The sequence below is a fragment of the Asparagus officinalis genome, chromosome 8, assembly GCF_001876935.1.
Source record: "Asparagus officinalis chromosome 8, Aspof.V1, whole genome shotgun sequence".
NCBI classification, from domain to species: Eukaryota; Viridiplantae; Streptophyta; class Magnoliopsida; order Asparagales; family Asparagaceae; genus Asparagus; species Asparagus officinalis.
In genome coordinates this window covers 121,469,797-121,485,113 of record NC_033801.1, presented here as the reverse complement: position 1 = coordinate 121,485,113, position 15,317 = coordinate 121,469,797, and the positions used below count along the sequence as shown (strand labels likewise).

Below are 15,317 nucleotides of genomic sequence, written 5' to 3'. Positions count from 1 at the left end.
TCATCTCTATTAGCCTCTTATAGATATGAATTGATTGTCCCTCACCCCCACAGATTGGAGTGGGATGGGGGTGGGGTGGGGATGCAAGGGAAAGATGTTAAATCCATCATAATCTTTGAATCCTAGTAATCCAAAGAGAAAGATGGAATAAATTCCTCTCCATCCATTTTACTAAGGCTGTGTTTGGTTTGAGAGAAAGGGAGAGAAAAGAAAAGGAGAGATAAAGTAAAAAGAAAGGAAAAGAAAAAGAAAAGAAAATGATATTCTTCTTATTGTTTGGTTAGAAAGAATATTGTAATGAAATTTGGAAGAAAATTCATAAGAAATTCATTTTCTCTTGTTTGGTTACCTTTCTAAGAAAAAAGAAGAAGAAAATTATCATAACATAATTTTAATTCATACTTTTTGAAATTAAATTTAGATATTAAATAATTTACAAAAAATTAATTAAATTAAATTGTGATTCTACCATATTTAAAAAAAATTATAAGTTATCGAACATGTTTGCACAATCTTAAGATAATTTAGTCAAATTTACGATGACTCTAATTTGCATATAATCTTACATGGTTTTGGACTTGCAAATCATTCATAAACTCAAGTGAAGAAAGATGATTACGAATAAGGTCTAGAAAATGATGCAGTTCAAGCATAATTATTCAAAATCAATATCATTCATATCATGGGAAGTAACAAGTTAATAAACATGTATTTAAAAAATTTGGCAATTTCGTAACACAAAAACTTGAATGACAATCAACATCAAGTTTGTAAATATTGATAAGCAGAAGCATAACCACAATTCCACTAATTAGACGACAATATTTCTCACACATAATATTTGCAGAAAGCAAGGTCAATAAAAGAACCAAAACAAATCTAAGTAAATGTCATAATATTCCTAATATAAAGTAAAATACTTTTCTAGTCACAAAGTCTATTACAATCTTCATATAGAAAATCTTAACCAATAAGTCTATCAATTTCATATATAAAATCTTAACTAGAGAGAGAGAGAGAAATCGGAGAGATAAATCTTCTGAAAACCTTGATTTTTGACTTTAGTGAGCCCATCAAAACATCAATCTTGCATCATTCATCCCCTGAAATTAATTCAAAAGAATTCAAATAAGTACAATATAAACATCCGCTTCAGAGCCTTGTTCCAGAAATTTAAACAACATTCATCTAATAGGATTTGAAAGAAGTGGAATTGGCTCCTTATTTGTTGATGATGACTAGTCAAGCCCATGAAAAACAGATGAAATTATTTTGAGATTTGTCTGCAAGCAGCTTGAAACCTATAAGAAAGGAAAATTTAGTTGTCAGATAATGACGTGGTATGCATTTAATCAATTTGAAAGAGCTCTAAGCCATCAGAGTATGATGACTGCGTGAACAATGCTAATAAACACAAAAAGTAAACCTATATGTCACCAGCCATGCCCAAAGGCTCAAAAGCACAAAAATTCTCTACATAATAAAAAAGAAACAAGGAATTAATTAGTTGCAAGAAGAAAAACCAACATTTGAGAGTCCTTCGGTCTCATGTCGTTGAACAGGCATTACTAACTTAAAAAAAATAAACATTCACAAGACTTCGAGTAGCCTGTAAGATAGAAATCAACTAGATGAAGAAGAAGAGCAAATTTCTCAATTCACCACGCAAATCCTTGTAAAAAGAAAAAGGAGAAGAAAAAACTTACATTTTATCACGTATTAACTAGTTATTCTGAAGAATGAATATCCGTCTACCTCTGTTATTCACTTCAAGAAAAATGTTATTCAAGGAAAGATTCTTTGATAGAAGTAACCGAGCATTCAAACAATTCAGTTCAATTTATTCATGTAACCAGAAATTAATCCTCTAACTCTTGCGTTTTGCATATAAATGCTAGCGCATGAAATTAAAGTTTAAGATCTGAAACACTTCTTATTTTTCTTTCACAACCACTTGTGCTGACAAAGATTTTTAAGGAATATCTAATCAGTAAGTTTGCGCTGAAAGAAAAGTAGTAAGTTTGCACTGAAAGAAAAGTTTGTATCCTGTAATTCCCACCTAATAACTTGATCCCCCCCCTCCTCGTGTTCGCTTTCTAAGTCTACATCTGCATGTTGAAACCAATAAAGGCTGCCTTAAAAAGCCTATTGACTGCATTCAGCAGTTAGGGGCTGCTTCCAGAAGGCAAATACCAAACACCAGTGGTTATCTATTCATAGGGTAATGGTGACGCGTAAAGAAATTATCTCTTTAGACAATCCTTTAAAGAGAAAAGGACCATATTCAAAGTATATTATCTATAGCTCTTTTTGTGTCTAAGCACCCAAAGAACCAGTTGTTATTGTTCATTGACAACAATCAAACTGTAGTCGACTACAACAATAAGAACAGATCCTGGGTACAAGGTCCAATTGAGTTACTATCTCAAGATTTTACCTGTCAAAATGAAAAATAAAATAAAACAAAGGCACAAGGACACAGTGGATTTTGTTTTGTGAAAAAAAATCTGTCTTCTTAATGGTGATAATAAATAAAGGGCGGTTAAGGTCAATACCCAATAAAAAAAAGAGGGGTTAAGGTCAAGAAAAAGATGTATGTTTTTGGGAAAACAATAAATAGATACATAAGAAAGCAGGAAACAAGATGTCATGATTTGCCCTGTCAAAGATTGGGTTAAAGTAAGGAAATATACACTGAAAACATATTTCACAAAACGTGGGCAGATGGAACAATAGAAAACCACAACGAACTGCGAGTCCATAACAACTCGGATTGGATCTGCATTTGCCAAACTAAGACACAAAGGGATCGACTCCATAACCAGTTGAGTAAGGATTGACTCGATAACAGTAGGTGCATGCTGATAGCAGTTGGAAATGACATGCCACATGAAAAAGAGGATATGGACACCTACAGGATGGTTTCCTTATCAAAAGAATGGCTTTCACTAATTTCTGTTATATGTTAATAATATGTGGAGTGGACTAGTAGGCTTTTACAACTCGAATGACCCAAGGAAGTGATATGTAAGGCTCTGCTTGAGACCCAAGTAGGGGTTGACAACGGATGAACTTAATACAAACACACATTAAAGAACTGTAAAAATTAAAGCCTCACAATATTTGTTCTCCATCCAATATGAAATATCAGAAAATCCCACAAATTCATGCCAGAAAGTATAATAACAGGTTTATGTACACAATAGAATCAGGTACGGCATCAAAGTAATTAAAAAGATAATCCCTAGGGAAAAAGAAGAAAACAAAAACATACCTACCTATTTAATGGGGCACTCACATTTGACACACATACAATACAAAAACATACCTACCTATTTTTTTGCCTAGTTTGTGTATCGGTATTTTTGATAGTTTGGCAACTTCTTATTGAGACAAATATTTACAACAGTCAAAATAGGGCAAGATAAATAAATAAACAGAATCGTAGTGAAAACCCAAAGAGTAAATAAATAACATTTAATTTTTATTTCAAGAATGAAAATAGTTACAACATTTAATTTTTATTTCACGATGTCGCATGACTGTAGGGAATGGTTACTAAGCTTGCAATTTTGTTGATATTGTTGATGTGGTATTGATGTAGTCTTAGGAAATCTGAGTTATCTCATTACATACATACGATTCTCAGTTGGTTAATGAATCAAATATTTTTGATAGACCAAAGAAACATATATGAACTGGAAAATAATATTCCAATTTTAAGTGCGTTATAATTCTATTCTATAACCTTTCATTCTCCAAAGATCTAGTTGTAATAACATCTAAAATTATATATAATTCTAGAAGAAATTTCTAAAATTTTGGAAACTGAGTAGTGCGGACAAGATCATCCTCAACTTAATCCAACCCAAATTAAACTTCAAAACCAACAAAAATATGAGTAGAATTTACCTCTGAGGATGAATTTGGATTCATGTCGACCAGTGAGATCCAAGAGAAATCTGCGGTTGAATCTGGAGCGGATCGTTCTAAAGAGCACTATGGTTCGATCGACAACACGAATCAATCGCCGTCAAATTAGAGTTTGCTCAAACTAGGGTTTACTCGAAATAGGATTTGCTTGAACTAGGGTTTACTGAACTAGGGTTTTCTGGAACGAGAGAGGGGGGATAGAGAGAGAGAGAGAATAGAGTCGACAAGTCGGAGATGATGTCGGGAATTTTGAAGGAGGCGTCAGCCGAGATTTTCTCTCCTCCTCTCTTATTTTCGCTCCGATTGAGTCGGGAAAGGGGAAGAGAACTGGGAACATACGAGACTTTCTACGGTGATTTTAAGATTCACTTTCTTTTTCACAAAACAAGAAAAAGCTACTTTCTATTCCACTTTCTTTTCCTTTCCTCTAATTTCCTTCAAACCAAACAGGGCCTAAACAACTAAACATGATATTCTATTTTCCCTTCTCTTTCCTTCCCTTCCCCTCCACTATTTTCTCTCCTCTTCCCTTCTTCCCCATTAGTGAACTCCCAAGCAGAGTATAAGTCCACCAACTATTTTTATCTCTTAGATTTGCTTTGAGATCTGTATTGATGATCAAAATGTTGGTCGCTAACCCCATCTTTACGATCTCAAAGTTTCTAAAATTGGGTGTACGCTTTGTGAATTCCAATTTTAAGTAAAGGATGCATGTAACCACACTCCAGGTTGTGAACTATGAAATATGGTGCAGCCCGTTGGTTTAGTAAGCCAGTAGCCAATCAAGGACATGTGTATTAATAAAGGCAGAACATAAACAACTCGAATTACCTACACATGCTTGAACGGACTAGGATGGATGAATTTGGACATATTCAACTAGTTCGCCAACTTGTTCTGAACATTTCTAAGCATCTCAATTTGTTCATCGAATTATTTTGTGTTGGTTATGGTTATGAGATAGACACTCAAGTAAGTGGGTGGATAATATCTTATTTTAGATATAAGATATTCATTATTCTAGTGAGTGTAGGATTCTATCTCTAAGCCCTTATATAGATAATAGGGTTTTTCATAATGGGCGATAGAGAAAACAACACAGATACATACAACTGTCATCTCCTTCTCTGATCAAATTCGTGCTTTATACGGTACTTGTGGGTAAGGGTGGAAACGAATCGAATCTGAACGAATAGTGCCTTGTTCGAATTCAAATTCGGCTCAATAGCGCTATTCGTATTTGAGTTCAAATTTGACTCGAATAATATTTAGAATTCGAATTCGCTTCATTTAGTTGTGTTCATGTTCGGTAACTATTCGCGAACATTAGACTAGCAACTAATTCAAGTCAAAATCAAGAAAAATGAAAATTTTTAAGTTTTATCTTACAATTTGTTGAAAGGGTGGTAGGTTGAGGAGGTCGAGGACACGCCAGAGGGGGAATTTCCAGACTCGTGGGGGGCAGAGAGCAGTCGACGACGGAAGAGATTGTCGGAGGCTTGAGGGGGACAATGAGATTCGAGCGAAGAAGGAGATTGTTGACGGCGCCGCCGCTTGCTCAGCGTTCGTTGTTGCGAGATCGGAGATCTCGGGAGGAGAGAAAGGGGAGGAGAAGCGATCTAGAGGTAGGAGCTAGGATTTTGAGGGGGCGACAGCGAAAACTTTAGGCTAGGATATATGTAGGAAGGAATGAGGTTATACGAACATACGATAACGGACCGGGTGGTTTCGATTGCGATCCGGACTCAAAGTTCACTTGTTGGGTTTGTTGGATGGGACTGGTCCGGGCTATTGGGTTTTATGTAATTGGGTTTCTTATTAATGATTATTGACAAACTAATAGCCCATGTCTTCTACTGACCTTAAAAATAAAAAATAAAAAATAAAAACCCGCCTCGTATTCCCCTCACCCCAAAAAATAAAAAAATTAAAAGTTTGGATGGATCATGAGTGATATTTGCAATGAATTTAACAAATAAGACTAAAACGTAAAGGGTTATCGAATAGTTAATAAACAATCCAATCAAATATATCTTTGGTTAAACTCTATTCGTTTATAAGCCGAATACTAAAATTATTCATTTAGGATTAAATGAACAGCGAATCAAATTTGACCGAATATCTGGACGAATAATACTCGAACTGTTTATTAATTATTTGGTTCACTTCTACCCCTACTTGTGGGGTGATATGCGGTGGCTTTTCACTAGTTGCGCATTATGGTCGTCCTCTGGTCGCTGATCAAGAAAGGCGCGATGATCGTATAGAAAAAATCTGAATTGATGACCCTAAACTTGTTTATGTTCCTAGAAAGTATGTTAGAGTTTTTTATTTCTGTTGGGCATAATCTAGATGTGAATTTCTCCTTTTGCATGTGTATAGTTTTCGGATCTTATTATAGTTATCGGATCCTACATTGGTATCAGAGCCGGATCTAGGATCGTTTGCTAGTTTCTTGATGGTGATTTTAGTCGTGGAATAGAAAAATAAGATTCTTTTTATGAAAAGATTCAATTTTTCATTATAAATTCAATTTTCAGTATTAAAAATCTAATCTTTAACATTCAAGATACCAGATCTTTGAAAAAGACTCAATTTTTATGAAATTAGTAGGCTATTTTTAATAAAATAGGGATTTATCTAGTTTTGATGAATCATGAATTTATTAAATAAATCTTAATCAAATGATTTATTAAAAAAGGGATTTTTGTTTTTCTTATTTAAAAATATATATATATGAAACCCTACCACCGCAGGCGCTGAGCGATGACTATTGTCAAAGAAGGCCCAAGGTTGGGCATTAGGGACCAATCTCCGACCACCAGTGCCGATCGACGACGATTGTTATTCAGAAAGTTTCAAAAAAAGAAAGCCTCCCACAACCTTGGCCACTGCTAGTGCTAGCCACGGGACTTGGGCTGCATCGTGTACCCTGCCTCCATCGGCGTCAAGAGTGATTGGACAATACAAAAAAAAGGAGTTTGACAATGATTCACACCGTCGATAGCCACAACACCTAGGTGTTGTCACTAGAGTTCTTGTGGGCAAGGTCCGTAGGGGAGGGCGGCACATTGTTGGGCAGTGCTCTCGTCGCCGCCACTCATTGAACCAGGCCCCTAGGGGCAATTTTGTAAATATCTTTTAATGAATATTTTTTTCAAAAATTAATTTTGAAAATCTGGGAATTCTAGATAAATAATTTTAAAAACAATATTATTTTCTAGAAACTTTTCTAAATTTTTTATTTTTCATTATTAATTTACAGAAAATTGTGAATTTTTTCTTTAAAAGCAATAATTTTTTTAGAAAATTCTAGAAAAATCATTTTTGTTATTTCAAATTTTTGAGAAGTTTTTTAAAGAATTTTTAGAAAATTCTAATATGAGCCCACTAGATTCCATGATTAAAAGTGGATTTTCGATGAAAAATAAATTTTTACGCTTTGAAATATTAGAAAATTATATTAAATACCAAATTGATTTATAAAAATCTTAGTCTTGGAGACTTGTAATGGATCGTTGTTCTAGTGAGAGCCTCTGGGACGCTATACCAATTTCACGAGAAATGAAATACCCTAATAAAATTGACAATATTAAAATAAGGTAGTTGAATAAAATTTGTAAAATTTCTTATTTATGTTTATCATGCTGCATGTTCAAACGCATACCGAAACATAAACAAATCATTTCAAGTGAGATTTTGGGGGGAGATGATACTATGATTTAACTATCCAATCTAATTTATCTCTAAGAAATCTTATATTACATTTTAAAAAAATTTATAATGATTTTAAAAATTATATCTTTGATCACTGTGGTTGGGGCCGTAGTCTTGCTTTTCTCTGTTTGGGATATAATTTTATTGTCATTATAGAAGCCTTGATGAGATGGAATGTTCTTTTGGGAAGAACTCTACTCCACATAAATGTTGATAATCTCAACGTGTTCATGAATTGAGTATCTTAGTCCTCTTAAAGAGGTATTAATATAATTACTCCGACTTTAGTTTAGGACCAATTAGCTGTAGATACTTCTGTTAGAAGATCCATTTTCTCATGAGAGTAGGAGATTTTGTCGAGTATTGAGGCGGTATAGTAAGAGTTGGAATAGGCTTCAACTCGAACTCAAAGATGTGAGACCGATTAGTACAAGGTTTGTATGCAGAGACTATTCAAGTGGTTAATTGAGTGAACTACAATGATGAGCAATCTTATCAGGGAGCTTGAGGATTATTCGAATGCAAATAGTTTTGAGGATGTTCTTAATGTGAGATTCGAGTGTCTCTCCACTGAGGATTCATGTTCTTATCATTACGTTGGATTTAAATGATATGTTTGCTAGGTAGAGCATTGAATTCATCTTTGAATGATATCCTTTATGGTTAGGGATCATGAGATAGTTGGAATTGCATCATGCTAAGAGCGATGGATCTAGGTGTTTGGGTAGAAATTTTTTTCATTGCTCCGAATCTATTACAACTTCAGTCGTTGCAATAAACTTAAATAAACAGAAAAGCAGATCTTTTTATAAAATCGACTTATACAATGAAAAAAAATTATAACTCTCGTCAAACAGCGCAACAGACGTTTATCACCCGCTATTTGCGTGAGATCTTTGCCTGTGTTGGGGACGTCGATATCCGTGGACCGCCTACGGATCAGATCCAGTTGTCGAAAAATTAACAGAGCTCCTACTTCACTAAGAAAGTATTCGCTTGAAGCGCTGAAATCGACCAAGCGAAATCAGTAGCTCTTTTGGAAATTAAGACCAAGCCTAATCTCGAGTAACGGACGGACGGGGGAATACGGGTTCAGATCCTTCGAAAGTCTTCCTCTTTATGCTGAAGTTCGTCGGGATCTAATTTTCCCTCTGAAATTTGTGTTCCACTCCAATTCGGCAGCGTTTCGCCCTCTTGATGTCTGCCCCTGTGAAATGAGCCCATAGACCTGTATTTATAGGCTTCGATTGGGGGTTTTCGGATAAGAATGAGTGATTTAGTCTTATTTTCAGTTAATATCGGTCTAACCATGTTTGTAGATGATATTAAGTCAGTTAGGAACCCCTGAAACAGATAAGTCCTGCGAAAAACCACTTTGAAACCGTGAAAACGCGTCCGAGGGTCGAAACAGCGCGGGGGCGCGGGTCGGCCGCCTCCGTCGAACTTCTTTTTTGGCGCTTTGCTTTCCAGGACTTGTACTTTATGTCGTTTTGTTTACTCGCTCGTCGTGTTGACTTGTACGCTCCGTGCGAGTTGACTGACACGCGCGAGTTGATTGACACGTCTGAGCTGACCGACGCGCGCGAGTTGATTGTTGGGTGCGCGTTGATTGACGTGCGTGAGCTGATTGACGCGCGCGTGTTGATTGTTGGGCGCGCATTGATTGAAGTGCGCGAGCTGATTGACGCGCGCATGTTGATTGACGCGCGCGTGTTGATCGACGCGCGCGTGCTGATCGACGCGCGCGTGCTGATCGACGCGCGCGTGCTGATCGACGCGCGCGAATTGATTGTCGAGCGCGCGGGCCATTCGGTTCGCCATTTCGCTTCATGCGCTTGTCGGCGTCAGATAATCCTCTTAGACTCGGATAACGACGTTCGTCATCTTCTCTCCGTCTCGAGCTGTGTGCGGACACCTATAGACATTTTTAGACGCCTACACTAGGCGGTTTTTAGGGTTTTACATAACTTTAGGAAAGATATTTATTACTTTTATTGCACGTCGCAAATGCGACAACATTAGGGGATATGCAAATAAAAGTGGAGTTAGAGTCTAAACTCTATGGTGTGTTCAAGGCTAACATGTCTACTTCAGCTTTGGTAGCTGAATGCTACATAAGGATAAGAGTCTAGTTGCAGCGTGTACGTTTGGAGATTTTCAGAATGGATTCTGAAATAAGAAAGGTCAATTAAAAAGGTGAAAATGGCAACTAATAAGAGCAAGGTTGATTATTTTGACCGCAGAGAAGTAATCATTTCATGCATGAGAGCGTGCAACTGAGAGAACTTAGGACTCATTGACTACATCTACAGGGCAGAGAGTAGTTCGTAGAGCCCAGAAAGAATTCGAATGGCAGTATAAAGATCTTGTGGGAGAATATGTACGGGTGCTGGGCACCGGTGCACAAAGGTGTTCTTCGGTTTTGGGAAACAGATGGATCTTGTAATACTCCCACCATAGTTGAGGAATCGTCTCTTTGTAGTTAGGCTTGTGAGATTCATGTTAGTTTTCCTTATGTGGATGACCTACATAGATTTACTTCCTGGGTTTTCTGCTTCACAGAGAATGTCAAACTAATTTCTGAGTTGATTTTAAATGTGACTTATTATTAGATAATTGGATTTATCTTCTACTTTGGTTTGTGCTGTGAAGTTAGATCAGATTTAATTTATGGTATCATGGACTAGGTCACATTAGAGGATACATGTAGGTTTGCCAAGGGTGACCTCCTAAGTATGTGTACTAAGATGTATCTGTCCACCCAATGAGTATAGTCTCATTTGTAAAATCACTAGGAAATCTTTTGGCAAGGCTAAAAATAAATTTGTTGTAATTAGTAAACTTAATATGCCGACTGATGTTTATAAAGGTACAATGTGGAGCACCTTATTTCCTCACATTAATAGTTTATTACTCTACCTTCTGTGTTAGATTTTGCAGCTAGTTGAGAGCTTAGATTTACTCCAAGCACTATATAGATAAGGTGTTTGATTTTGCAGCTAGTTGAGAGCTTAGATTTACTTCAAGCACTTTATCGATAAGGTGGATAATCAATTAAGCAAAAATATTAGAGCTTTGCACGCTAGTTGCGAGATAAAAATAGCTATCTAGCTAGTTTAGGAAACTATGTCGAGAGAAGAGAAAAGTCAAATAGCTCGTAAATAACCTATATTTTGCAATAAAATAGTCTTGCGAAAGTGAGGCATATGACTCTACTAGACGTAGTTTAGAATATCTACCAATTTGGTTTGGGGAGATGCGCTATTGATAGCGACATTCTGAATTGTGTACCTTCTAGATCAGTATAGTCTACACTCTATTAGTCATGGTTAGTTGAGGGTCAATGTTGGATCACTACGTCTATATGGGTGCATTGCTCACACATACTATTTCTTATTCGTATGAGAAGCTGGACCTCAGAGGGAAGAAGTGTGTGACTATACACTAATTTCGGATACTATATGAGATGTGTTTACATGTGAGTATTATGATGCGATTGTGACTGAGAGAATTGCGGATATTGAGTTTCTTACGGAGCATTTCCAACAGAAAGAAGAAATAGATCGGGATGTTAGGTTTATACGAGATCAAAGAGACTGTCACAGAGCCAACGATGGAAGAGGATGGTTCCTCTACCACCTGAGGAGTGGGAGTGAGAGTGGGATATTGAGGGGAACATTCATGGTATCATTGTATGTTATTGTGGAGCCCAAACCATATGTGGATACTATTTCTTGATCTGCAACGAAAGGATGGAAAGCAACAACGGAAGGATAGCTTGAGTTCATGTGGAAGAATCAAGTCAAGCACTTAGCGGATCTTCTAGTTGAATGCAAGATCATTGGGAACAAACGGGTTTTTAAGGTCAAGCAAGATGGGACAATCAAACACTGTATGACACACTTGGCCAAAAGTTGTTCTCTTTAGTGGTGAGAATATACTCTATTTGGGTACTATTGACTCTCGTAGCAGATATGGATCTTAAACTAGCATATTTGGGTCTTAAACTATTTCAAGTGGATTTTGAGACGACTTTTCTTTAGGCGAACTGGATCAACGTATATGTTTCAATGTCAAGGGACTTGAGCACAAGGTGCCTAAGTTAAAGAGTTCAATCGATGACTTGAAATAGAGCGTGCAGTATTTATTCGGTTATATTAGACTATACTTTGTATGGTTTCATAATGATCGATGAAGATAATTGTCTACCTACACAGAGTTGATAAGAGTTTGATATCTTATCATCATTTGGCGATGACATATTGTTAACTGGGTGCAGTGTGGAGATCATTAAGACTCCAATTGCTAAAAGTCGGGCTCTAAATATTGAGCAATGTATCGACATTAGAGTAGAGAATAAGTGAATGTTGATTATCACTTATAGGAGTGTAGTCGCTAGTCATATATGTGTACAGGACCCGACACATCCTTTGCAATAGAATATATGGGTAGGCATTAGTCCAATCATAGTATGACTCACTGGGATATTTGATTGAGACTGCATTTTTGTATTATGCTATGACATAATAGACACTTACCTACAGATATTTAGATGTCGACCAGTTGGCGATCTGGATGGGCAAGCATTGACTTCTAGTTATATTTTCTTATTGAATAGCAGGATCATTTCATGAAGTAGTGAGAAACAATAGTATATAGCTTTTTCTAATAGCCTTTTTCTACTTGGAGCGGAATATGTAATGATATACATGATAACTGTGGAGGTAGTCTCATGTAGATTTTCGGAGAATCTGTATGTTGGTCGACATGCAAAGAATGGTGCAATTCTTTATTGTGATACTATGTCGACTGTTGGTTGTTCGATAGACTCAAGTTACTTTGGGAAATTGAATAAAATCCAGATTAGGGACCATTTTATTAAGAATAAAGTGAAGGAAGAGGTCGTGTTAAGTGCATCCCTATGAGTCAGATGATTAGGGATCTACTGGTAAAGGGACCAGCCGAAGAGCGGCTAGTGCAACACACTTGATTCTTAGAGGCTATATCTTTAGTGACGAATTTTTATTTTAGTTGAGAAATCAGACACTTTAGATATTACGGATGATGGCTTATAAGATATTATATTTGTTTTGATTCTTTTCTATAGATGTATATCTGAGATTGCTTGTCTTATTATTGCTTGATTGTCATGGCATGGAGTACATTTGTATATAATGCGTACAAGGTACACAGAGGGCACTGAGTGGACCACTATATAGTTACATGAGTAGGTAGGAGCTCTTATTACACAAGAGATCCCGTTCGGAGCCGTGATAGTTGCCAAAGCTGAGACCGAGTGCTTGGTGTAATTTGGCTTGAAGCAATAACAACACTGTTGTATTACTGAGTATGACGATAGTGGGAGCACTCTATTAGTTGCCTTGACGCGGTCAGGATGAGGTTGATCATTGATGTATACTTATTTGTTGAAGCAATCAAAGTGAAAACCCCATGTCTATTTTACCTGTTTACTATTAGCCAGACTAAGGGTCTGACTTGGCGCACAAGGTGCTGGCTTGTCGAGAGACCCCAAGCATATCATGGGATGGTATGGCTAGAAAAGTCCATCACGGTGATGGAACTTGGGTCTGTACGATGTTCTTTTAATGATGTATGCTCTTAGGGAGAGGCTGTAGCACATTGTCATACAATGTGCTTGGATTGGATATAAGGAGGTCGAAAGATGGATCCCTGCTCCCTCACTGTGTGAGCCTTTATTGACGACCACCAGTAATAGTGGGTAGTCATTGTACCCTTAGAGACATTGAGCTATTTGGAAAGGCTGTTATGAGCATCCGCTACTTTGGCTGTTGTTCCCTACTGTGATGAGACGATACCACACATGCGATGTAGTGTTAGGAGAGCGGCTGATTTAATATGCCTAACTATTCAGGATCGGAGGAAGATCAATTGACATGTCTTCTGATTGCATTGCTTGGCCAACTCTTCTTTATGTCGGGGACAAGATTTAAGAGTGCGATGAATTGAAGGTAGACCGCGATGTTCATGCACACTTCTTCGAGGGATCGAAGGTACTTGAACAGACATGGTTGATCAGATTTTGGGTACAAGATACCACATACATATACTATTTGTTGTGTTTCTTTTAGGGAGATCATTGTGTCAATTCTAACGGATCTGGTTGCAAGGCTACCAACTTGCAAGTTCTCAAGGGTTCACGCCACATTAACGATGTATCGACAACTATTCCTCTATAATAATGAAATGATCTAAGATCCACAGTAATGCTATAGTAAATTACTGTAGCATTTGTTGATGTAGCACAGGCATAAGGATCTAAGATTTACTATTCGTGCTACAACAAAGCATTGTAGTATTATTACTGTAGCACAGGCAGGACTATAATGTTTAAAAGCATTATTATTGTAGCTCAGGCGGGATACTGTAGCATTTAAAAATGTTACTGTAACACCTACAAAAACTGTATTTAAATACAGAATTACTGTAGCAAAATAAAAAAAATGAAGGTCGTGCTTTGCACGAGGTGCACACTAGTAGATTTGAAAAGGAAGAAGATTTTCAGGATTTTGACTCAGAGTCAATGACTTAGGGAATCAGCTTAGGGAGCAACGGATGGCGCTCACTCATTTGTGTGAGTGGGAATATGGTTATGGTTATAGATAGGCACCCTAATAAGTGGGTGAATAATATCTTATCTTTGAAATAAGATATTCATAATCCTAGTGAGTGTAGGATTTTATCTCTAAGCTCTTATATATAGATATAGGGTTTCTTTTATGATTGGTGATAGAGAAAAAATTCGGATACATACAATAGTCGTCTTCTCCTACTCCGATCAAGTTCGTGCTTTATACAGTAGTCGCAAGGTGATATGCAGGGGATTCGCGCCGGTTGCACGGTGTGGTCGTCGTGTGGCCGATGATCAAGAAAGGCATAGTGATCCTATAGAAAAGATCCGAATCAGTAACCCTAAACTTGTTGTTTATGTTTCTAGAAAGCGAGTTGGAGTTTCTTTATTTTGGCTTTGCATAATCTTGGTGTAGATTTACCCTATTACATGCGTATAGTTATTTGGATCCTACATTTTGGAAACGAGAGTAATAATTGATGTAGATCCTTTCTAAAATTACTAGTGTGCACCCCGTGCAAAGCACGACCTCTATTTTTTTATTTCTGCTATAGTAATTCTGTATTTAAATACATTTTTTTTGTAAGTGTTAAAAGTAACATTTTTTAAATGCTACAATATCCCTCCTGAGCTAAAGTAATAATGTTACAGTAGTGTTTTTAAACGCTACAGTTACCGCCTATGCTACAGTAATAATGATACAATAATTTATTGTTGCATGAATAGTGAATCTCAGATCATCCTATTTGTGCTACAATAACAATGCTACAGTATTTTACTGTAGCATGGATAGTGAATTTTGAATCCTCCCATTATTAGAGGAATAGATTCATGAATAGTGAATCTCAGATCATCCTATTTGTGCTACAATAACAATGCTACAGTATTTTACTGTAGCATGGATAGTGAATTTTGAATCCTCCCATTATTAGAGGAATAGATTGCATGAATAGTGAATCTCAGATCATCCTATTTGTGCTACAATAACAATGCTACAGTATTTTACTGTAGCATGGATAGTGAATTTTGAATCCTCCCATTATTAGAGGAATAGATT

At 36.7% G+C, this 15,317-nt stretch overlaps 1 pseudogene; it reads left to right on the top strand.

The window, feature by feature from the left end:
* LOC109822635 overlaps positions 1-15,317 on the top strand; it is a 20,868-nt pseudogene that overhangs the window by 802 nt on the left and 4,749 nt on the right.